At 34.8% G+C, this 25,377-nt stretch overlaps 2 long non-coding RNA genes across 3 annotated transcripts; one reads left to right on the top strand and one right to left on the bottom strand.

Moving 5' to 3' along the window:
- Nucleotides 1-318: 318 nt before the first annotated feature.
- On the bottom strand, nt 319-25,078 carry LOC117105790. 2 transcript variants are annotated; one of them, XR_004444945.1, is made up of 4 exons: nt 24,762-25,078; nt 22,104-22,299; nt 4,695-5,062; nt 319-439 (listed from the first exon to the last, which is right to left on the bottom strand). It is a non-coding gene; the product is annotated as an uncharacterized LOC117105790 (long non-coding RNA). The 2 variants fall into 2 exon arrangements; XR_004444944.1 differs by lacking the exon at nt 24,762-25,078 and having other exon boundaries at nt 22,104-22,699.
- Nucleotides 329-8,906, top strand: LOC117105789. The gene is made up of 2 exons (XR_004444943.1): nt 329-467; nt 5,030-8,906. It is a non-coding gene; the product is annotated as an uncharacterized LOC117105789 (long non-coding RNA).
- Nucleotides 25,079-25,377: the final 299 nt, after the last annotated feature.

Here is a 25,377-nt window from a genome sequence, read left to right as displayed (position 1 = left end):
TATTAATGATACATTTCCGAAAAGACAATGCCTTCCTTCACTATAATTCTGGTCTTAGACCTTTTATTTATTTCTATTTTTTTATAAGATGTTTGCAGTTATATTTAAATAAGATAAGCCTATATTTCTTATGTAATTCTTATTCATCTTAAATTTTAATATTTATATTCCTATGTTCTTCTCCTCTGAGAGAATAATTTATGTCTGTCATTATCATTTATTCCATTTGAATCCACTTGGATTGTTGAACTGTATCAAACCATAAACCAATACCTCCTTTGGATTAGACATCAAGAAACATTTGGAAATTAATTTTGTTACCAGACAACAAATCTTGAATATTCGCACCAACCTGAAGGCACAGATGTTGAACATCATATGAGCTAATCGAGCAATGATCTTGTTAGCTGCTTTTGAAGCCTGAGTTTGACCTCTTGACCTGCGTATCAGAATAACCACCTGTTAAAGTAAGTCTTCGCTATGTAGGGGGTAATAGTGACTGGTATTATCAGACAACCCACTACCATATCAAGCCAAATACTACAAGTGGGAAATTCATTAGTTTTTTTTCTTTCTCCACTGTTTCTATATTTGAACACAAAAAGTTGCACAAATTCTATCATATATACAATTTGTGTAGGATATTTTAGCTAATGAAGTTTAAAAAATAATTCAATTTGAGTAACTTATTGTATTCTTATAATGTAGTCTCTGTTATGGAATACTGAATTTTTAATTCCTTGTTTTGTACATTTTGTAAAATAAAATAAATTTTTTTTTAAATGGTGAGGCAGAGAAAATGATGTGTAAGGGGACGAGAAACTAGTAATTTTTTTGAATAGGCCTTATTCCTCCCCCCCCCACCCCTTATTTTCTATATTTAGTGCAAATTCCCTCTGGAAAATTTGCATTGTTTTTTATAGCTGAATACTCATTCTATAAGTTTATCTGCTCCAGATTCTCATGGCTTATTCAATAGGCATTTCCGACTTTTTTGTATGTTCGCATAAATCATCAGCCGCTGCCAAGAGAAACTTCCAAGTCATGTGACCTGGCAATAATCCAAAAGTTCAAAAGTCATATCTGCAGTGCTTTATTATAATGCATAGAAAATGATGACCATAATTGAATAGGCGTGACATAATTGTACCTCTAAATTAAAACTGACAGAAAAAAATATTCCTGTAGACATTATAACTTCCTTGATTAGAATGAAATATGATCGTTGATTTAATTTTGTTCCATTTTTTTTTTCAATTATCATTGTTTTTGGATTTAAAAGATATTGTTAATTTTTTTTTTTTTTTTAAATTTACTGATTACTTCGTAAACGTAATACATGCTGTAGTACTGTACTACATATAGTTATTGACTAATAACTTATGGAAATGTACAAAGTATTAAAACAATTTTTTTTTTTTTTTTTTTGCAGTTATTTTTCATTATTTTATGAAATTTTAAAAAGTATTAAAACAATTTTTTTTTTTTTTTTTTTCATATTTATTACACTTTCTTTTTTATAACAACACATTTTATAACAACACTGAGACTGAAATTTCTTAAAAATTAAGAAGAAAATTTGCAAAAAATTGAGGTGGCTGAGGTCAAATGTCAAATGAGATTTTTATTTTAAAAAACTATAAAAACCAAAAAATCATGATTATGTAATACCCTCTATAATACATTCTAGTAGGTGTACCTCTGTCATTTGGGATCATTTTTTACCACGGCCTTTTTTCCGGGGCCAATTTTTCAGGGAAGTATATCTGTGCATTGTTTTATATGTAGCTATGAAGGCCAAATAAAGTTAATTGCTCAGAGCATGTCCCTGTCCTCATCAAATTTTGGAGTCTCATGAAAATATTTACTACATGTCAATCTGCTAATTTTTTTTTTTATCTTCTTTCCATGGTAAATTAATGTTGTTTTTTATCTTCTTTCCATGGTAAAATAATGATAATCAGATAGATTCTTGTCAGAGAAGAAGAGGTGGACCTCAATGGCAGAATACATTACAAAAATTCATTTTACATCTTTTATTAAACATTTTTATTTTTTATTATTATTTACTTTTTTTTTTTTTTTTTAAGACAATTTTTCAGTATTTTCCTATATTTTTGTTGTTGGATGCACCATACATTTTGTATGAGTGCCACTGTATCAAAAGTGGATCCACTAAATTCATTGATTTATTGATCGTACTAGTAGATGAGATAATAATAAAAAATTAATTGTAAATACCCTCACCAACAAATAATATAAAATCCCGTACTTGAAACTAACAATTAATTGTATTTGGCCTAAATGAAATCCATTTTATTTTTTGACAATTCGTGTATTTCAGTCTGTGACATATACATTGAACTTGAACTTGAGATTATATTAATTCCCATCTCTAAAGTAATGGAATTATAAAGAGTAGCTAGTGTATGATGATATTTTGTAAATGTCATATATAGGGGATGAGTTCAGTGACTCTACAGTACTTGTTGAAAGCCTGAGGCTATTATTATAAATAAGCTGCAACAGTGCAAGATTTCTATAAAGTCCTATCTTCATTTTTTATTTTTGGTGAATACTATATTCAGTGCAGTAATCATATTGGTTTACATTTCCTGAAATTGCTAATCCCATTAACAACAGAACCCTGACTAAAGAGCCAATATTTTGTCCCTGAAAATCCACCTTGGTGACACTTGACCTCGGTGAAACTTAGCCTGATTCTTCAAACATGGAATTGTGACCAAAAGAGAGCGTAAAATTGATTTGTTTCTATGGTCTGTGTCACAATCATCACCCATCTGTGGTTTGCGCTTTGCTGGATGCTGAAAAGTCAGCTGAAAAATACCCTCCAAGGCTTGCAATGAAACCATGAAATGTGAAATTATATCTAGTGCTTCTGCATTCCTAGCCTTGTCACATGTGTTTCCTGTAAACATATTTTTTATATCATTTACAAAATTGTGGTTTTTGTCACTTTTGAATAATAGCTGATTGTTGCTTTTTTTTTTAGCATTTCCTTTTGTACAGCTGAAAAATGTTTCAGTATGTAATTGGCATTTTTTGAACTTTCAGTTCATATGTTAGCTTGGAGTTTTTCTTGTATTTGTTATGAAGATTAAATAAATTAAATTATTAATGATTTTTGTATGAAAAATCAATAAATGCAAAAGAAACCAAAAAAATCAAATCACTGTCTGTGATGAAATAAATAAACTTAAAATATTCAGTGTGTTTTTTTACTATTAAAGAAAATTATTTATTATACTGCATCCTCTGCATCTCATTAATCTTAAATTTTAATTGATTAGAAAATTTTGCATGGATTAACAGGTACAGATACATAGATTGTATTTAAAAGAATTTTTAAAAATGATAAATAATAAGTAGATAATAGCAATAAAATAAAAGGAATTAAGCCTACAATAATTAACAAGTCTGATGATAATAGTAATAGTAATTACAAAAATTCTGTAATAAATTTTAATAGTCATCCTTTAATAATAACCAAATGATGATAATAATAAGGTATTGTTTAAAGGTTTGATAATAATAAGAATAGTTGCTTTGCATTTTTATGTAAAATTTTTCTTTGTGGAGAACCTCTCAACTGTAACTGCCCATTTTTACACCTTATTTCCCCAGTTTTTAAATATTAAAAAATCTGTATCTCATTCACCGTTCCCTTGTTTTTCGTCAAACACCTTTTTTCTGTCGTAGAAAAATCAGTTCTACAACATATCAACAATTTTTTTCCCTCCGGAGCCTGACTTTAACTCTGTCCGGACTATCTCATTATGTGTGACATGCCTAAATATAGTCATGATGACATCACAACATCCAGACCATATATAGGCTCATCATGACTATATATGGGCATACAACAGTTTTTTTTGTCAAATAAAGATTTCAGTCTGGACAGAGCATTGACTATGTTTTTTTGATATTGAATCATTTACTGTAGGTAATCCCACCTCAGAGAATTACTATGTACATTATGTTTTATCAAGCGAAATAAATGATATATGATATGATAAATTAGTTCAATACTGTGGCATGATTTTGTCTCTATTGTATTATTTGAGTGACTGTTGCTGCATTGGTATCAAGAAACTGTGTCATACTCTCCTATTTTTGAATCCAGTGGTTGTTTTTGGTTTCTGGAACCCCCAAGCTGGTCATATAGTTATCACCAGTAGTAGAGAATATATTAAAAATGTCATAGAACCAACTGTTTCAGATCATGTTTCATTTTGTTAGCATGCCCTAGGGGGTTGGCATTCTTGCGTTAATGGCATTTAAAAATGTGCTGTTACTTCCCTGTGGACTTGGTCCGCACCTGTTGCTTCTAACATGACTCCGTAGGAGACACAGCATAACGTTAAGATGCTCGGGTTTTCGGCTAATAAACAACATTTGATTTTAGGAGGATTAACATTTTGAAGTCTTGGTTTTTTTTATTACTTCGTATATTTCACTTCCACTTACAAATCTCTAGTTTTTATAGTCCTGGAAACTGAAAATAGATTGTAAGTAAGCGCGGTTAAACAACGTATCAGCTGAGTTAACAAAAAAGGGTGCGCTTTTAAGTGTGTGTATAATAGACAGTGAGACTACCTGTGATGAATAATGTAAATTTACATTCTCTATGTTTATACAAATAGATCATAATAAGAATACAAAAAAAAACTTACTGTAATATAAAAGGTTTTTGTTAACACTATATTTACACTGAATAAAGCATCCTTCTGTGGGAGTGTTGTTGCCTTTCTTGGGAAAACTGTTGCCTTTCTTGTGAGAGTTGTTGCCTTCCTTGGGAGAGCTGTTATCTTGTTTGGAGTGCTGTTATCTTGTTTGGAGTGCTGTTGCCTTTTTCAGAGAGCTGTTGCTTTTTATGAAAGGGGTAGTTGCCTTTCTTGTGAGATTTATTGCCTTTTTGTGAGAGCAGTTGCTGTTTTTGGGATAGCTGTTTCCTTATTTAGGATAACTGTTGCCATATTTAATTTGTCTCTTTAATTTCTCTTTTCAGACTTACACAAAAATGCAACTCCATAGTCTTGAGCTGTTTGTGATTCAAGAGAAGATTAAGACAACTTACTTCACAAAGAACTCGACTGAGCTAAATTTAGGATCAGTATGTAGTAATTATAGTCGACAGTTAAATGTTAATTGCTAGCAACAGTACAGTATTTATTATTATGCAATAAATACTAAAGAATAAACCTGTGACTTTCCTGAAGTGGAAGTGCGAAACTGCCTGAAAAAATATATATAGCATACAAAAGCCTGCAGTCCAATTCTTCCAGCTAATCTGCAAAAAGTGTTATTTGTTCCTACGTATGAAAATAAAATCTCTGGTTTTAAAGTCCCTGTAAACTCCATTTAAAAAAGAGATTAGTGCAGTACAATGGAGAGGAAGATCAAAGGGTCTGTAGTTGTTGTACACTATAATGTATTACATTCTAATTATACTTCATATAGGTTCCTACATTCTAATAGGTCCCTATTGTATTTTCTTGCATTTATTGCTGATACCTCATATGAAAAATATGAACTCTAAACTATATGTTGATAGTAGTACTATAAATATTATAATTTATTTTATGTTCGCCCTCTAATTGGTGTTTTACTTTGTATTTAACTATTGTTGTCCAAGACAATTGGGACATTATATGTTATTCTCAGTGTATCTTTCAAGACCAAAACATCGGTGAAAAGTTCACAATTTTGTTGAAAAAAAATACATACTGTTTGGTAGATTGTTTGATAGATTCCTATATTATTGAATTGGTTGATCGATTGATTGATTAAATGATGTTTGATAAATTGCTTAATCAAATCGATGTTTGCCCTACCTGATATAGTACTGAATGCTCAATACGTTCACAAATGCTTGTAAAAAAAATTTTGCAAGTGATTCGGGTGGGAATCAAAACCAAGACCTGCAGATAACTAGCCTGGTGTCTTAACTACTCAACCACCAAGTTTGCACTTGGTGGCTAGTGATCAATCTGATCCCAAATAGCAGCAATAACATTGATTTGTATTATTTTTCTTGACACAAGATGCCATTGGATTAAGTTTAACAGCATATGGAAACGTTTTTGCCACTTTTTATCATTTGCTAGTCCAGCTATCACGAAAGCAGCGAACTGAGGTCAAATCAACCCCGCTGTACAAGCAGTTTGGTTCGACCAGTTAAAAACATTGGGTTTGTTCATTATGGGGTTAAATACTAACAAAACTCAATGTGCACAGTCGATATTCTTTTGTTAAAACTTGTATTTGAACACATAACATGGTACAATGTAAAGTAAACAAATGCTGAGATCTCTCTTCCCCTAGTCCACGCTTTCGTGTTGGCAGGATTGGCTTAGCCCTAAGGTAGACCCCTACGGAAATTTTCAAACGGTCCAGACTATAAATTGCATTTTTTGCATAAATATAGCCTAATTGCTGCAAGTATCTTGTCTTGGGACATTTGTTTTTTAATAAAGGTAATAAAAGTACACAAAAAATCCAACTGATAACTAAATTAGGCCAAATTACGCAAGTCAAGCAAACAGAAGTATGACATCATATCAGTGAATCGGACTATCACGCTTGAGAGATTTTTTGACCCCATGAGAGGCAATCGTGGATTGGATGGATTTTTGTTGTTTTCTTTTTTTTCGATAAAACTACCCAACCAATCATACTAAGTTTTATATCAGCTTCAAGCTTATTATATTCTCTCCACGAATCCACTTGGGCCAATTCGAACAAACAAATGGTCTGTGAGTGAGGGAGTAGGAAATGAGCTTGGAACAGCCAAAAACCTCAAATTTCTTGAAATTGCCTATCTAAATCGGCGTGAGGAGCTGTTATAAATCGGCGTATTCCGAGAAAACTGTAGGGATTTTTTTCATTTTTTCTTCACGAATTGGTAGATTAATATTTTTTACAACATAATCCGCTTGGGCTATTACATAGATTTTGTACCAAAAACGTACTTTTGTGAAAAAAATCCAACTTTCTCCAATGGTTAAGGCGACCTTGGAGAGCAAATGATACAACGTTTCCATATGTGTTTTAATCTTTGTCTGGTTGATCTATTATTTGATTCAGTGATTCATTGTTTGATTAATCTTCTTTTAAATTATTGTTTTATTAATTAATTATATGTTTGATTAATTTGATTGATGTTTGATTTAATGATTGATAAATGGATTAATTGATTAATTTGTTGATCGGTACTGATTGATTGATTGATTAAAGTAATTGCTTTTAGTTTGCCAAATACTGTATGCATCATCCTACGCCAACCTCAGTATAGCTACATGATTGCATAATAGCATTAGATTTGATTGAATTTAAAGTGACAACTGTTTTTTTTTTTTTTCACCGCCAGGATTTAATACTTTGTTCAATTTAAATCAATTGGTTCAACAAACTTTTCAGCACAATTAGGTTCACTTTTAACTTCAAATCTTCTTTGTTGACTTGCTTTGTATGAGCGGAGTAGCAAGTGTTTAATTTGACTCAACACCCACACAGCTTCTACCCAAAACCAGGATATGATTTCATTGAAAAATCGGTGAGGCAAATACACAATATTAAATTTATGTAGATTGTGGAACAAGTTCAGTCTGCATATTCACTATCAAATCCTAATTACTTATCTACCAGTCTCGCCATAAACTCACTCACTGGAGTTTTTGTATCATTTTCAAGAGGGTACAAGACATTCTATTCTGTGACCCTCTCTTCCCCCTCCCCCCAATCCCTAAAGGATTACGTAAAATGCTGTTGTAATTTTTGGATCATTTTTTTTTTTTTTTTTCATTTTTATATAGGCCTACCATGTAAACCTCCCTATCATATGTTTTGTGCTTTCGTAAAAAGAAGTTGAAAAATTTAAAGCTCTTTCAGGATTTTTGGGGTTGTCTAATGTAATTTCAAATGTTTCTACTTTTAAATGTTGAGCTGCGAATCAATCAAATCAAATACTCTAGTAGGACGACCTCTCACCTATTTGAACCTGTTTTTATTTTTTAATGCTGTTTAAAAATGTAAACATCCTGACTTGATTTATTTGCTAATGCTACAATGTACAAAGACTATGTTAAGTACTTTCCACGCTCTATTAAGTTTTTTTCTGACAAAAAAACTGTTGTATGCCCATATATAGTCATAATGCACTTGTATATGATCATGATGTGATGTCATCATGACCATATTTAGGCATGTCACATGTTTTTGTCAAATAAAAATAATAATAATAATAAAACCCAATTAACTATGTAGAGTACCCGATTATTGCCTTCAAAGGGCCGACCGATGGGTTAAAATAATTATTATCTACTGTTTATCTGCCTATAGGCAATTCGTATTTAACAGGTTATTTGGGCTTTTAAATCACACACGCCTCAAGTGTTTGGAACGTAGGTGTTAAATCTGGTTAACAATGCTTGTATAAATACTAAGCTTATTGATATTGGTCACAAATGTGTTACCTTTTTTCCAATACAATGACTGTGTAAATATATGTTTATATCTCTGAATATATTAGAATATATGATCCTAATAAATTCGTCTCTGGCAGATACCACAGGCTGGGACAAACCAAAACATGCCTTCATGACATGCCTTCGTTTTAGAATTACCTTTAAAATTGGGAATGCGCAACTAAATCACTGTTCCAATGAAAATTTAATGGTCGTTTTGTTTTTAACACCCATCGAACCCCCTCCCCCACGGATTGTCGCAAAACACATCCTATTTCCCCCTGGTCTATGGCTTTGTTGCGAGGTTCATATAATAATTTTTTTTTTTACAATTCGTGTTCCATCCATGGTATTTTCAGTAATTGTAATTCATATATTTTTATTATTGAAAATAAAAAATAAGTATCTGAAAAAATGTAACTTTAGTTTTATGTTTGCGTCTTTTGTGTTGAAACACTGTTTCATCTAGTCTTTGATTGGCTCACGGTTGAACCAATAATCGTTTTCCTGCAAAAAACCCCAACGTGATAGTAAATTAAAAAGACCATCCATCACATCTTAAGACAATAGCCGAGCTCCCTGTCCCACAAATCTAGAAAAAAATGACAACAGGAAATGCACCAGTACTACAGTGCAGATTGACTGCTACATGTTTTGCGAAGATTAAATGATTGAACACTTAAAGGGGCTGTGTATACACAGCGCGGCCTCTTGTACCATGCACTTGCCTGAGCACGCGTGTTTCTTGGTTCTCACTCGGGATTTAACTGACAAATATAATGTGATTGGGTGCTTTGTCACTATCGTGTTTCATGTGACAAGATGTGTCTGATATGTCCATAAGGGGCATGATGATGACGTATCACAACCATGATATAATAGGCAAATATGGGAAAATGTATTCGTCACTTAAGACCTATAACTTTAAAAAGAAGGTGCGTGTGGCATTATCAACCAATCGTAGACGAATGAAAGTGTAACACATACCGAAATTTTGGAGAATAGACAACTGAAATACTGGCCTAACTCTTCATTTTCCATCATTCATGAGATTCAGACAATACGGCGGCCTACCGGGATACATTAGGAGAAAGACAAATGTGTTTATGGTCCGTAAATATACGCATCGCGGCCGCTGGGAGTCGATGTCCGTTGCTAAATTATTACGTAATCATTTTCTTTATCTTCGCATGCTGTGCTATCAATATGCTAACCGATAAGGTGAATCTACACCTTCTTGATGCTGGCTATGTTCCTGCTCATCTGTTCTGATCGCCGTTCATGTACGGTGAAAACAGTTGGCATAGGCCATCATCAATTTCGTCAAACATTTTCATGCCATTTCATTTCGTCTTAAAAAATAAAATTTTAAAAATGGAACAGAACACCTATTACCGAGACTTGGATAAACAAAACCGAATATTATTTGCATTACTCTACTTCGTTTCTCCCATAACGATGATGTATATAATTCTGAAGTCCTTAAGCCAATTGACGCACTTATCTTTATGGGAAGAAATTCTGGTTAGCGGACTTCAAACCCGTCCCCATTCGTACCCCGTTGTATCCTGGATCCTATTTGGTTGTCGTAAGCTAGTGAAGTAGATCATAAATCATAAATGTAAAAGCAATGAACTTCACCCTGTAATATAGACAAGAAGTTCATAGCCAGGTTTTCGTTTCACAAACGTCATACACATTCAAAAATATTAAAATTAAACATATCACTCCCATTCAAACCAAACATCGTCATGGCTTCCATTACAAACAAACGTTTTATTGTAAAAAGTTTCTCTTTTATAATTATCATGTCCATGTGCTTTTAATAGTGCCATCAGTTATCGTCATCATTATCTGTATCATCGTCGTCGTCATCATCATCACCGCAAAGTTTCATTTTAGGTTTCCTTACAAGCACTAGGACTAGGCCTATGTTCTTTTATTAATGTCATCGTCATTATCATTAGTATCATTATCACAAACATTTCATTTTAAAAAGTTTCCTTATAAGCTTCATGGTTCTCTTATAGTTGTCATTAACATCTTCATCATCATCATCTACATTTTCATGCATTATCATTAATATTGTAGTAGTATTGCTATTATAGGGCCTATTAAATTATTATTATTATTATTATTATTATTATTATTATTATTATTATTTACTATTATTGTTGTTATTATTATTATTATTATTACAGTATTATCATTATTATTACCGTATTATATTTAACATCTTCATCATCATCATCTACATTTTCATGCATTATCATTAATATTGTAGTAGTATTGCTATTATAGGGCCTATTAAATTATTATTATTATTATTATTATTATTATTATTTACTATTATTGTTATTATTATTATTATTATTATTATTATTATTATTATTATTACAGTATTATCATTATTATTACCGTATTATTTGATTTTAAGAATGTAAGTATGTGCTTATGTGACTTAAATGGCTCCCTCGTATACTCCTTTCATCATCGTCATGCTGCATCATCATCATAATCATCACCTCCGTCTTCATTATCATATCATCATAAACATTATATAAAGTAGTATAATTGGTATTATTATTATTATTATTATTATTATTATTATTATTATTATTATTATTATCATTATTATCATTATTATTAAATTTTAAGAATATAAGCAACACCACACCTGTGACCTAAATAACACCCCTCGTATAAAAAGGGGTAATTCAGGGACAAGATATCGGACGAGAATAAAAGCTGACCCGGATTGAGATATGGAGCGCATCCGGCACCATATATTACAGATAAGGTCCTTCTCCTGAATGTAAACAAACAATAAAGTTAATATAGTTAAGCTTTTCAATACACCGATAATATTCGGTACCGGTATTATGGTATTAGTAATACCATGGACCTATGGCAATACAGTGCGTGCAGTGCCAGTTGAAATTGCTTTATTCGCTTATTTGGAAGTGAAGAATCAAAATTTAATTATTTATTTTTGCTACTTGATTCCCAAGGGTGGGCCGGAGGCCGTTTAACAACTTAACTTACGATTACTGTATTTTAATTAATTATTAACCACTTAAGTCACATAGAATCACGTTTTAAAACAAAAAATATGAACTTTAGAATTTCAGCGTTTTGGTTAATCCAGTATACGGTAGGTATCAAAATATGTAACTTTACTATATAGGGTAGGAGTGATGTTTTGAAATATCTGACGTGTGTTCGTCCGAATACTCAGTACGTCACCAAATACTTGCGATTCGCAAGTGATTCTGGAGGGAATCGAACCAACGACCTCCAGATAACTAGCCTGGCGCCATAACCACTAGCCTACCAAGCTTGCGCTTAGTGACAGTGTTGAATCCGATCCCCAAGTAGCAGCGCGTACTGCAAATGCCATTTTGATGCGAGTTTGCGTCAGGAAAATATCATGATAGTTTGCCCTACCTGACGTGTGTTCGTTCCGAATACTCGGTAAGATAATGCACTCCAAGTATCGAAGAGTATCGGGATTCAATATTTCGACATTAATTATGTCATCATCAGGAATGATGTAATTTATGTCGAAATATTGTTTCCCGACACGATGGCGTGCATTTCGATACTTGGAGTATGTATTATTACTATCTTATCTGAGATTCAGTGGACCTTTCGGAATACTCAGTACGTCCCCAAACACTTGAGAAAAAAAAATCATTCGCAAGTGATTCGGGTGGGAATCGAACCTACGACCTCCAGATAACCAAGTAGAGCGGGTACTGCCATTTCGATGTGAATTTGCGTCAGGAGAATATCATGAGTGATGTTTTGCCCTACCTGACGTGAGTTCGTAGGCCTACCAAATAAGTCCAAGTACGGCCCAAATACTTGCGAGAAAAATTCGCAAGTGATTCGGTGGGACCTCCAAATAGCTATCCTGGCACCATACTTATAGGAATATTGATCTCACTAGACAACATCAAGGAATTCTAAATTATTTAGGCATATCTTGAATCCAGAATATTATAACATAGTCGTGCCTAATTAGAGATAAATCTTGAGAAAGTGCATATTTGAAGTTCGTCCCGGCCTCAAGGCCCCACCAGCTCGACCTTTATCCCGGCGCTGTGGATTAATCAACCAGGTTGTATAAATAATGATTAAGTGCGTATAGCAAGAAAAAAAATAAGAGGGGTTTGAAAATATAGGAAAGAACAGAGGCCTTACTAAACGTAAGAGCAGATGAAAACACTATTTATCATTATCATTATAAAAAAAAAAAAAATTCTCAGAAACATGATGGGTATTCCTAATATTTTACAATTCTGTGGTTTTGGTTTGTTCTTTAAATTGTCGCGTCTGTGGTTTGTAATATTCGAATTGCAAATAATGTTGACTGAGTGTTCGAATTTAACAGTATCATACTGTACCGCACTCGGAAAACCAATGTAGGCCACTGGGTATTGGCCTAGTTCATAACTCAAACAAACATCGATCGTCCTCTCTGCCACTCTAATGAAACAATTGACATTGTTATAATACTAAATAGCTATAAGATTTATCCAAACAATCACATTTTATTTGACAAAAAATTGTTGCATGCTCAGTCATGATGTGCCTATAATAATATAGTCATGGTGTGATGTAATCATGACACATTTAGGCATGTCACGTTTTTATCAAATAAAATGTGATAGGCTGGGCAGGGCTTAGGCCCCTTAATTCACACATAGTGTTACTGCTTCGTTTAACAAATAAATTGTTGCTAATTTCTTTTAAAAAAAATCGTAACGGCTATTTAAACCAGGAAGTAGATATCTATCGCTGTAGTAACTTCCTCCAGTGACGTCATATATCCTGCACGGTGCATTAAACTTCCGCTTCTTAGCACGTTTGTTATTATTAATATTAAAGTGGCTTTCTCGGGGATAATCTCACCATTAATTTAGTTAAACGTTCATTTAGCTTATATAGCCTCTTTAATTATACAAGCTCACCTAACCTGTGATTGTTGTTTTTTTAATATAGAGCGTAGTCAAACCTACAAACTCGCAGATAATTTTTTTATTCAATTCTATTTGAACCATATTTAATGACGGTGAACGAAATAATGACGGAAGAATCACTTTAATTGTTTTTAGTAAATTATTATCGGTTGATTGCCATTAAATTCAATATGAATGAAAGAAGTCTGTGCAGGATGTACGAAGTCCAACAATAATTTATTCGGTCTTTTAGTAAGAATTTTAAAAAATGATATCATTATCAATCATAAACAGCTAATGAGGCTTTTCTTCAATTATATCATTAATGATTTATACTGTTAAAATAACAGATATCAAACCACGATACAAAATCTACTAATGAACTTCCAAAAATATTGCATAGGCATAGGGGCCTAGGCCTATGTCTTATTTATTTCAGTTTCATTACGCCGCTATATTGCGTCGGGGTATTATAGTATGCAAACATAGGCCTAATAGTAAATACGGTACAAAATAACCGTACACTTATGGTATAAAACAAATGTTGTATGAACAGTTTAGGAAACATACTTACGGACTGCATAAATGCACATTTTAAGCACAAATGCTGATATATACGGTAATGAATCAGTATGGAAAACATTTACGGGTTTGCACATGAATGCAGAAGGCCTACTTTCTAATCTAATGAATAGCACGTATCCTTACACAGAAGCCGGAGATATCGATCCGGTATAGGAATGACGGATACGCGGAATCGTTTTTATCACCATCGCCCTTTCAATGAATTGTTGGAAGTAAGTTGTACTAGCCAATACAGCGGAAAAAAATCAACATCCTCTCCATGTTCTAAGTAATTACTGTATACTGCTGGCCGTCTCATTAAATACCGGTAATTGACAAAAATCCATAACGCGGATATCACATAGGCCCCTATCCCTTTTACAAGAATATATACGGTACTATAGGCCTGCCTAAATGGTATGAATAACGGAAATAGGTAGCCCAAAACTGATTCTCCTCACATCCTATTGGTACGATCGTTCATCCTATCCAATATGCACCTACGCATCATTATTAGCAGCGAAACAATCAAACTATTTCTAATTAGGCCAATTAAATTTAAATGTCAGACATGATGTGCGTAATCCCATCTTATAAGTTAAAAATGACCCTTTCTGCTAAGCCTCCCCCAAGGATATTTGTTGCTAAGGCCCCACACAAGATAGCGTAAACGTAGGCCTACCGTACGTAGGGCCTACACAAGTGCGTTTGTTGGACACATGTGTTTGTTGGACAAACGCGTAATCTTTGTGATATCCTGATTGGTTAGTTGATAAGTTTGACTGACATTCGGGAAACGCAAGCTCACACTGCCTTCAGAATCATTGATTAGATATCTGGCCAATAACATATAATATAAATATTTCCTTAAATTAGCATTGAGGTTCGAAAACTTGACCTATTTTATGGGTTTGAGATGAGAATCTTGACCAAAAAAATCCCAGTATGTGTTTTATGTCTTTTTACTTCATGATTGTTGGTAACTTTTTGTATATAAGTAAAGTCAAAATGAAGAGGACTTTTCATTCGCATTAGTTTATTCTTATCGACAAGAGACACAAGTTGTTTTGTATCACATCCCCTTTATTTGTATGTTAATATGATGCAAGAATTATGTGCATTATAAAGGGCACGACCTGAACGAATTGCTTTCGTATGTGTTATAATACGGTAACTTCTCGTTTCAAGTACGTGGCGTTTGCGTAGATACAAGGGTGTGCGCCTAGCGAGTGCGATGTGTTAAACGAGGCTGCACCCTTCTTGGTCACGAGTGTGATTCTTATTTAATATAATATAACAATAAATACCAGATCAATAACATGATGACGTACAACAAAAGAAACAAACAATGGCTCATCGTGAATTAAAACAATGACATCCATTTGCAGTTGAGATAGTGAGGGAGGGCCAACCCAAGTTTGATCATGAACTGCGCACTCTCGCGCAGCGCATCGAATAGAGCAGCAGCATGGTGCTGCTGAGGTGGCCTTTCGTATTCCAGAATAGCGATCTATCATAATTGTCTGCTAAGACATGAATACAAAAGCACTCGTTAAGAGAGGGAGATTACACACAAGTATGTTACGTTATAATTGGATGATTAATAGTAGGCTACCATACGGTTTAATTTATTGCAACCATATTATGGTATTAATTTTTAATTTTACTAAATGAAGTAGTGACAGCATATAGGAATTGTATCTATTTTACTTTGGTACGGTGTATAATATTATACCGTGTATAATATTCGGTGTATAATATTCATGTGTATGATATTTTTTTTTTATTTGTGTTCATGTTTATATGATTTACACTATTACGGTATGAATTTTTAAAAAAATAAAATTTAGGCCTAATTTTACACTTTCATTTATAAGAACACATTTTATAAGAACACTGAGGCTGAAATTGCTTAAACATTAAGAACAAAACAAGAATAAATTGAGGCTGAGGTAAAATGTCAAACGAAATTTTTATTTATTTTTTAATCCAACAAATAGGTATCTGTAGCGTATTTGTATTAGGTGATGATACCCTCTATAGTATAATACAGTACGGTACAGTAATTTATTGTACTGCTGTAGATATTAATTTTCTATATTTGAAAAGTAAGTAATTAAGAACAAACATTTTGAGCCTGAAATCGGCCAAAAAAATAAAAACACTGAGCCTGGGCAAATGTTATGGTTCTCTAAAAAAAAAGTGCAGTACGTGTCGCATATCATGGGGCTAATATAAAATGATTGTAATATTAATTTATTTCCAAATTACTAATGAAATTATGTTGACAAAATCCCGCGAAGAGAGTTGGTTCTTCCCATGGTCGTCATGTCGCGTGCGGCGTACGACACACATCAGACAGGATATCTGCTGTTCCAGTATCGCTATACTGTTTTTTTGTTTTTTTTGGCGCGAACAGACGGCGCGTGCAGCCGACATTCAGTAATTTCTGAAGCATGACAGTACTGGTTTGTTTTTTATATGAGTTTTGGAGTTATTAAAACTCAATGGCTGATTCTGTAACTTTCGATAGTCGTTGCGTGACAAGAGAATTAGTTGACTGTCTGATACCATAACGCTTAATTAACTACTTTTTAGATATTTATGGTTTAATTCTTGTTAAGAATGAACGATTCACTGAGTGCACAAGATATTTGGTCATGGTTTCCGATAAACCTTTAATTTTCACCCCCGTTTTTATCATAAATCCGTCGATGCCATTGGTATACTTTTTACCCCAAATGACGTTATAATATCAGCATCGCAATAAAATATCAACAAAAATTGAAGTTGTTAACGCTAGAGTAAGGTTATTCTCTTATCTTTGTGAGTTCAAGCATAAGGGGTGGAATTCATATTTTATATAGTATTATTATTATTATTAATATTATTATTATTATTATTATTATTATTATTATTATTATTATTATTATTAGGCCTATTATTATTATTGTTGTTGTTGTTGTTTTTGTTGTTGTTACTGTTGTTTTTTATCATTAGGTCTATTATTTTCATACTATTCTCATGACGATGACCTGTGTAACTTTACTCAAATTTAACATGTAGTAATTGTTGTTATTTTTTTGTTTGTTTATATGTTACGGTCTTTTCTCCCAAGGACGTTCAGAGGTTTTGACTGGCGACGGCCATATGTCCTTGGTTGAAGTAGCGTTAGCAAACTATGACGTCATCTTTCATTTCGCTATCTTTCTTTGCTGCAAATAATGGGAAAGCATAGAGGACGTTTATTCTTTCTTTCTTTTGGGGAAACTAAATGATAATTGTTTTTTAATCCACTGATACTCTCTCTTCACAATTAACACCAAAATGCTATCTTTAACATTTCGTATTACCGTATTGAAATTTCGCGAAATTTGATTGACTCATTGTTGGTGATGTCTGCGAGGCCGTTCCCGGGGATCGTATTTTAGGTATACAGTAGTTCCAAACCTCTCCTGATCATCATTTTCAAAATGCATAAGCAAGCATTTTTGTAGACAAACGTAATACTTGTGGTTACCTATGTGGCCTGTGTTCGAATGGTGATGGAAAGTATTGTCGCTCACTCGTAGACGCGTGTCGACAGTCGGTATAGCAGTTGCGCTGTCTCTGAAACGGAGCAGGCGGCGTTCTGAGATACACACGTATTCAGATCAGAAGAGACAAACCTTATTTCTGTACTTGTTATGTTGATTAATTCTACTTCCTGAGTTTTAAAAACGAATAAAATCATGAGAATATCTGGCATTTTTGTTTGCTTTCCTGTAGCTTTTTTTTACCACGTAAAACCATGCATCAGAGGGCGTTTATACTCTACTCTGTCTTAGTTACTTAATTAGTTAATTTGATAAATTAGTAACAGAGCCTGTGCGAAGAAAACAACACAACAAGTTAGGCAATATCTCTGTTTGCAGACGAACCCCGAGGATAATCGGTCACCCCTAAAACGCCGACTGCGCCGTGGCGTCGTCGACTTGCCGTCGAATCATTCAGAACAAGACATGCATTTTATGTGCAACAGCGTATCTACAGCTACTGTACTTATCCGCTTGCATACACATTTTAGGCTGATCTATTTTTAGTGGGAATTAGCAAATCCGTCTCTCATAGTATATCCTGACACAATTACACAATAGGCAAATCGTTGGGAACGAGTGATGATAAGTTACTACAGTACTGTACATGCCAAGTCAACTATTCAGTGGCGGAACCAACAGGGTAAGGGAAAAACTGTCGGATCCCCGTCACAACTCGTCGGACCGAGACAGAAAAACGACCTGTTTATTATTAGTATTTACTGTACTTACTTGACGGAATTTAGAAAGTCAATGAACTATGAGACCACCTAGATATAAACAGATACAAATGTCGTCTGCTTACGGGCAGATGGATCCACTAGCAGACCGTGAAAAGAAAACACGATTACCTCCATACGGTGACATAATTAATTACATATGTAGCTGGATTTAAACAAAAGGGAACCAACCTTTTCCACAATATAAACTTCTGCAGCATATACTTTATAGATAGTAATACTTCAAGTCAGGCTCCGGAGGAAAAACATTTTTTGATATGTTGTAGAACTGATTTTTCTAAGACAGAAAAAAGTTGTTTGACGAAAAACTGGGGAACGGTGAATGAGATACAGATATTTTAATATTAAAAAACTGGGGGAATAAGGTGTAAAAATGGGCAGTTACGCCCCTTTTTCCCCCAGTTTTTAAATATTAAAAAATCTGTATCTCATTCACCGTTCCCCAGTTTTTCGTCAAACAACTTTTTTCTGTCTTAGAAAAATCAGTTCTAGCCTACAACATATCAAAACATTTTTTCCTCCGGAGCCTGACTTTAAAGCACGCGCTATGTTTATAAACGGATTTAGGCCTATAGGTGGAAGCGCCTTCCCAAAAGTTTGTTATCGACCGTCGGTGGCGATGCCTTTACTCGAAGTGATAGTGATGTTTCTCTAAGCTGTTAGCCCACGAAAGTCTAGAAGAAGACTTATTTCCAGTGGGGTCCTTCTGGTGGTGATTGGACAGTACACCGGAAGACAATCCCCTAGTCTTTTCCGAAGAGTGTACTGTGTTCTTTAACGTGCACATGGGCGATAAATGCACACGGGACCAACGGCTTAAACGTCTCATCCGAAAGACGGTGCGCTATGTAACTTGTATTTCAGCCCTCTAGCTGAAACACAAGGAGAGGCAGCGATGGGAATTGAACTGGGGACCTAGAGATCTCCACGGTTCAGCGCACACACAGTGGCTACCACCAGATTAGCCGACTGAGCCAAGCTGCTCCCCTGTGATGGTGTCATGAGAGCAGTGGCGGTGCTACGGGGGGGGGGGGGGATGGCTAGGCACGGCTACATCCTCCCTCGGAGAAGCCCCCCCCCCCGATCGGGGAGAAAACCACAATACGTCAGGGAGAAAAAAAAATTCAAAAAAATTATATGTATTTTGTACTATTTTGACTCAAAAATCGATTAAATAAGCCTTTGAAACCCCTAAATTGTCATATTTTCGTTCGGAGGGGAGGGGGGCTACGTCCCCTGGACCACTTTCGGAAGATTTTTAGGGACGCCCGACCACGCCCACTTTTTTATCGTCAGAGACATCAGCCCTTTCGTTGGGGACCTTGGTCCCCCCCCCCACATCCTGGAAATTCTGGCGCCGCCACTGCATGAGAGATTCCAGAACCTGGGGGACTGTCCAGCCGCCATAAAGGAAGACTCTCCACAAGACTTTGACATGCTGGTGAATGAAAAGACGCTATTGGTGGGCTAACTTGTTTGACGGTACCTCAACCAATGTGCACGAACATTGTGACGGTGCCACAGTGTGATGATGTACCGCATTTTGGTCATTCCATGATCGTCCCCTTTCTTTTGGAGGGGCACGTCCTCCTTATATTTTTAAGTGTTGGTCCCCCACTTTTCGATCGCAACGTTATTTCTTAAGTCAGAAGTTACCTGAAAATTGTTTAAATGAACTGCATAAATGACCCAGGTTTTAACGAAAGAGCGCTGTACAACCACAATACGGTACATGATGACGACATTTTGGTATCCGGACCAGTTCGTCGAAATCCAGGTTGACGAACCCCTGCCGAATCCGGTTCACTGAAATCATGACAACCCAGTTTGCCAAATCTCCGTCACCGCCGTACTGTGATTATGAAAAATGATGGGTTGGTCATGAAAGAGCCGTTCAGGGGCGTATCCAAAGATGTCCGAAAGGGGTGGGGTGGGGGCGAAAGGGTACCGAAAGTGTGGCCGATCGAGATAACACTACAGCACACTAGGGGTCTGCGGGCATACCCTCACGAATAATTTGTGTACTAGTCGCCCGAAAAACTTCTGAGGCGATATTTTTTTTCTTTTTCTTTCATTCTTTTCTTTTCTTTTTTTTTTTATCTTCCTTTTCTTTTTCTTTTTTTTTTTCAAAAAGTGGGAGGGGAGGGTCGCTCCCCTCCATCCTAAATCCATCCCTGGTATGTATATACAAATTAAAAGGCTAATTTTCTGGTAAACAATAAAACTGTAGGAAAACATACTTGAAGGCATTCAGACCCTGTCGGCAAATTTCTGGAGCCACCACTGACACCCCGAATGTATAAGTGTAGATATTATTATAATAATTTATTTCCTTTAGGTCTAAATATAGGCCTAGTTAAATTAAACTTCATGTATTTTTTATAATGATACTTGTAAGACATTTATTAATTTTTGCTGATTTTTACAGAATATTATACTTTTTTTTGAATCGCGTTATGACGATGCTTCGGTTAAGATGCTTGTGACGGTTCCGTTGTCCATAGTGCGTCACAAGTCAAGTAGGCCTAGCAAATCATAATTATTGTCAAAAAATCATCATCGTCATCATTAATTTAATCATGCAGCTATAATAAATGATGATGCCCCCTTAGTCCCAGACTAGAGACAACTGTAATCAACCGATGTCTAGTTATATATTAATCAGCATAACTCATTCCCAGCGCACCTGACGGCACTAAAATGTCAATTTTAACCAAGAACAAAGGAGTTAATGATTGGAGCCATTATTTGAATCAGCCGCATGGGGACAAGTATACACATGATAGTTTTCCTTGCTCACACGTACTCAGAATTAGCACTAGTGAGTGTGTATTGAAAGATTAGAATCACTGTTAAGATTCTTTACTAATATAAAATGAGTTGATTTGTTTCCGCTAAACCCGGATTTGGCCCTCGTAGATTTGTCCTGTGATTCAACCTCACACCATGGACCTATTAATAAGATCATTAATAGGTCCATGCTCACACTTCAAAGCGGTGTTGAGTGCGTTGACTCGTGGGCTCGGGAACACGGCGAGGCGCATAATCATAACGACTGTATCAACATCGTCACCATCATAATCATCCTATCATCATCGCCGTCATCATCATCTGATGGTGACATCAAGCGAGACTACAATAATGTATTGCGGTGTTGAGTTAATTGACTCGTGGGCTCAGGAGCGCGGCGCATAATCATCATAATCACTGTATCAACATCGTCACCATCATCATCATCTTATCATCATCGTCATAATCATCTGATGGTGACAACAAGCGAGATTACGATATGGTAGTGTATGCCTAGTGCTTAATATGATCACAAAGGACATTTGTAGGCCTTTTTATGCGACTTTAAGAAAAACATCACTGGTTCTCTAGAGTTTTTAAAGTGTGTTAAGTCCCGGTGTTAAAACCTGTCTTTATTGTTTTTAAAGTGAAGAAGGAAAATCTTTGAATGCTTAAATATTTTAGGCAAACGAGTTTTTAAATCAATTTAAGCGTTTCTTTAGTCGTATCAATGCTTTCCTTAATTGCAGATTATAAGCACAAAAACAAAACTAAACAAAATGGGTGATGAACCTTGCAACTTACGAACACTGCTCATGAAACTAGTCTGGACTTAAATCGAGCGGGAGCATTCGCGTGTAATACAGACGATCATTGTTTTCAGTCGATTGAGCATTTCACGTATCCACGTTGAGGAATTTAACCTCAGTGACTACAGTGCGGAATTAATGTGTAAAAAACCCATGTAAAAGAACACGATCTTACCTTATATGAACTTGCACTTGGATTGCTCTTTTTTAAAACCCAGGAGTATTGACAATAGAGCATGTGACGTACGGTACGGTATGGATCGGGAGGCAGCACTCATTCACTGAACGTTTTCTTTTTGAATCTTGATTGGAGTATGAATAAATTGGAAGAATAAGAGGGAATATCCATAAACCATGACTTGTATTTAAGTCTACAAAAAAAATGAAAAAAATAGGCCTAATGGAAAAAAAAATAACTTAATCTATTAATTAATAAGTCAAATTTAAATTAAAAACAATTGACAAGAACTTGTGTGGCCTACACGTACTGTGATTTTCATTTATTTTCCTCATTGTTAACGTTCTTAAATACAGTACCTTACCATGATTTATCGAGTATACAGGCCTACAATATGTTGTCAGTGACTAATGTTTCAATTTTAATATTAAAATTGTGTGTTTTATGTTAATAAAGAATATTTCTCTGCTTTCTATTTGTTAATACACTATAGTGTTTTTAAAATTATTTATATTATTGTTATTTTGTTGTTATTGTTGTTTAGATTTCAGTTTTTCTGCAACTTAGTACACTGCATCATATGTGGCAATAAACTTGTATTCATACTTAACATACAATTAGGTCTATCCACATTCAATGCCGTAGCCAAGATTTTCAAACTGTGTAGGACAATATCAGCTAGGTGGACCCACTTTACGTGTAAATTCAAATAATGTGGACGCATTTTCTTAAAAGTTGTCCATTTTATGCAAAAATATGAATAATCTGGAGCCATTTTCTTAAAAATTGACCCGTTTTACGCAAAAATAGGAGAAATTTGAACCAATTTTCTTAAAAGTTTATCCATTTTACATAATATGAGAAATCTTTAAACATTTTTAAAATGTAGACCCATTATTTGTGGACCCAATAGAAAAATTGTGTGGGACTGCCCAACTGTCCCAATAGCTGGCTACGGCATTGTGCACATTATTTTTGTATTACCATCCTGTAGGATATTGAAGCTGAATCACCGAATCTCACTTATACTTCCATACTATAAAAAGTATAACATATTGTGATGCATTTGTATTAAATCTCACACCCACTTCGCTTGCTTGCTTCACTTTCATTGGTCTGTTTTATTTGGCGCATAGAGACTACTGTATTATGCGCCTTTATAAATCCATTGATTGCTTGATTGATTGATATGATCGACAATTATACGTAGGCCTATTATTAGTCCGTCTTTTTTAGCGCTGACTTTAAAATGAAAGGCTTCGTCGCGTGGCTCAAGCCAAACAAACACGTGAGTTAATTAATTAATCAGTCAAATTATCAGCAGGTAAAAATTAAATTAAAAATTTAAACACACAAATTGTTAAAACAATATATATGAACAACTGAACTGATTTCTCACACAGTAACTACTAATACGAAATACAGTATCGCAATGCGTTTTCTACTTGTCAAAATCTCATTTGTCTTCATACTCCCATTGATCTGCTGACCGTAGAGGCATATACTTATTTCCTTCACGATCTGACATCATAATCATCGTCATCACCATCGTCATGATCGTTCAGATCCATCACGTGACACAACTTAATCCACAGGGCCTGCCAGGGTATGAATCCATGGTGGAGCCAGTCAACTAAAAGATGTTTGTGACGCAATAACCGCATGACCTCTTATCAACAATGATCGGAATTGGCAGCAGCGTGACGTCACAAAACAGAGACTTATTTATGAGCCTATTAAGATATGGCTCACGCGTTTGGATCAACAGTTGGTGGTTGTAGTCAGTGTTTCCAATATTTTAGACGACTACGAAAATTGACCAAGGAAGTCCATCATAACATGCATTACAATATCAATTTTGGCTTGGATAAATTATTTGGTGTTTGGATCCATGGCAGTGCTCCATTGATTCACAACTTTAGGGCGTGAGGTCCCCGGTGGGGTCGGCGAAACCCCCAAAGCAAGAGGATCTTTGTGTTTTATGGGTCTAAATAATGCTATAAATCAGATATGTTTGAAAACGTCTGTGTCTAGGTGGGTCTGCAGTGCATTAGTTGGGTTGGAGGACTTATTTGGGAAATTTGAAGAGGGGGGTTCGCCGAAAAAGAAGAGGTTTGCTAGAAAAGGGGGTTCTCCCGAACCATACCCCCCCCCCCCCGTGGATACGTCCCTGAGCATGAAGGGATCTTTACTCTATGATAGTAGTATATTACACTTTTTAAAAGAACACCGATGCTGAAATTGCTTAAAGAATAAGAACAAAATGAGAACAAATTTAGGCTGAGGTAATAAAACCCTTTTTTTTTTTTAACTCTATGCCTATAGAAAAACCAATAGAAAAAAAATAACAGTATATGCTTTTGGTCTTTTCTGTACCTTATGTGTAGGTGTGACTATTGTAATACCCTCTTCAGTACAGTAATACTGCTGTACAAAAATAATTTTTAGTCTGTAAAATAAGAACATGATGAACACTTTTGTAGTACAATAGTACTCTAGTGCTGCAACAGCAGTAGTAATACTAGTACTAGTAGTGATAATATAGTCGTATAGTATAAATAGTCCTAGTTATTGTATTCGACAGAAATTTGTGTTTCTTTTTTTTTTTTTTTTTTTTTTTTTTTTGTCAAGTAGATATAACAAAGCATACTTTACCACTAAAAATAATGCACGTTGCTCCTTCACTACAAATAGGCCTACTCTACTTTTTGTAAAGCTTCGAGACGCCCTTGATAAATAATAATTACAAGTTGTTTTGAAGATCCGCGTCATCAATATTGGAATGTAAATGAACGGTTTTGAGTCACCCGGAACTACGCTGTGAAACTGTATACAGCTTGTCTATACAGATTTGTTTGTTGCAATATTACTAATATATGTCCCTTATTCTGGCTAACTTATGATAGGCCTATACCATGGGTCCTCCGTGGGTTCACTGTAAAAAGTACGGTAGCCCAGTAACTACTGATCAGTTTCCGTTTATGCATGGCATGAAATGTAAATATAAAAATAGTTATTACTTAGCTTAATATTGACCGCTCGTCGATATGACCTAAATGAATTAGGCCTACTTGAGAAATCAAGCATTTAAATCAACTGTATGTCATCGAGTTCTGTTGAACCTGAATTACTGTATTAAGCCATGCTTGTATCAGGGTTCTCCTTAATTTTTCCGTCACACGAATTTGTGACGATTTACATTGATACGTGACAATGATGTCTCCATTTAACTATTTGTGTGATTTGAGCAGCATTTTGAAACAGAGATACG

Source organism: Anneissia japonica, unplaced genomic scaffold (genome assembly GCF_011630105.1).
Source record: "Anneissia japonica isolate Jap-2015-1 unplaced genomic scaffold, ASM1163010v1 scaffold287754_len4335492_cov202, whole genome shotgun sequence".
In the NCBI taxonomy this organism is placed as follows: Eukaryota; Metazoa; Echinodermata; class Crinoidea; order Comatulida; family Comatulidae; genus Anneissia; species Anneissia japonica.
The sequence above is the reverse complement of the archived record's forward strand: the minus strand, read 5'-3'. Positions and strand labels throughout refer to the sequence as shown.